The following is a 775-nucleotide window of genomic DNA, read 5'->3' as shown; positions in this document are numbered from 1 at the left end:
CCAATTTTACTTCCTCTCTTTATAAGGCTGCTATTGTTCTACAACCCAATAGAGCCTACGGGCTCCGAAAATTTCAATAAGACAATTACATATTCTTTGATAAAATATGATTTGTTTTCTTTTGGGAAAAAAGTATATATTGTTAAGATGGTTGATGTATATGGTTAAAATCTTGTTTAGAAGGTTTGGTTATTGCTTGTGGTATGAGCTAGTTAGTAAATGATTTTTTTTCTAGGAAAAAACTAGCAGTGTACCCGTGCACTTGCACAGGTCGCTTCTTTATTTATGCATAATGCAAATATAATATACACATATTTTATAATATCAATAAATCATGTATTGAATCATTATATTTTTTCCATTTATATAGTTGCAATATTAACATTGATTTTTGTGTGTATATGTATAATATTAAAAATTATAAATTCGTTTATATAACATTTATTTGTTGAAAGTGTGATTATAGAAAATATTTGATTCTAAAATAACTCAATAAATAAAATTTAAATTGTATTGGATAATATCTCACTTCTATATTCTCTATATAAAATTATAAATACAAGGACTTATTTTTGCATCATATTTTTTGTGATTACATTTATAAGTATCATATAAAATCATAAGAATTTTTTAGCATATCTCTTAAATGCTTATGTTTTATTTTAGATTAATGTTCATTGTGTATAAATATTTGAATATATTTTTAGCATTCAAATATTGTATAATTAAATGTTATTTATTTGATTATGTTTTAGCTAATAATCATTGTATGAAA

Source organism: Lupinus angustifolius, chromosome LG08, assembly GCF_001865875.1.
Source record: "Lupinus angustifolius cultivar Tanjil chromosome LG08, LupAngTanjil_v1.0, whole genome shotgun sequence".
NCBI classification, from domain to species: domain Eukaryota; kingdom Viridiplantae; phylum Streptophyta; class Magnoliopsida; order Fabales; family Fabaceae; genus Lupinus; species Lupinus angustifolius.
Note: the sequence above shows the minus strand (reverse complement) of the source record.